This window comes from Penaeus monodon, chromosome 28 (assembly GCF_015228065.2).
Source record: "Penaeus monodon isolate SGIC_2016 chromosome 28, NSTDA_Pmon_1, whole genome shotgun sequence".
In the NCBI taxonomy this organism is placed as follows: domain Eukaryota; kingdom Metazoa; phylum Arthropoda; class Malacostraca; order Decapoda; family Penaeidae; genus Penaeus; species Penaeus monodon.
In genome coordinates this window covers 25,304,453-25,304,843 of record NC_051413.1, presented here as the reverse complement: position 1 = coordinate 25,304,843, position 391 = coordinate 25,304,453, and the positions used below count along the sequence as shown (strand labels likewise).

At 39.1% G+C, this 391-nt stretch overlaps 1 protein-coding gene across 1 annotated transcript in view; it reads left to right on the top strand.

Moving 5' to 3' along the window:
* The window catches only part of LOC119591115, a 14,161-nt gene that overhangs the window by 4,425 nt on the left and 9,345 nt on the right, over positions 1–391 (top strand). The window lies entirely within an intron of this gene.

Below are 391 nucleotides of genomic sequence, written 5' to 3'. Positions count from 1 at the left end.
CATTATCAGTACCAATAAAGAGGGTCTCGAGTCGGGTTCGAACATTTAGTACAGTAATGAAGTTTTCCGTACCGTCAAGTTATTTGTATTTTTATGTTTTAGTCTTTGCTGGGCCTACAAGTAGCTATTATAAAAACAAAGTCATGTTTTCGATGTGGGGGGGGGGGGTTGACCCCTTTGTTATACCCCCACAAATGAGTCTCTAAAGTAAACATCAAGCAACATGAGGGACGGTGCTCATGTTATTCACGTAAGCGACGGAGGCCATCAACACACGGAAGTAATCATAAATTTCCGGATTAATTATAAAGATGTAGGAAGCTCTCGTAATTAAGAAAATTCACAAATTTAATCTAGGTGGAGCTTGAATTAGTCATTAGCACATACTCAC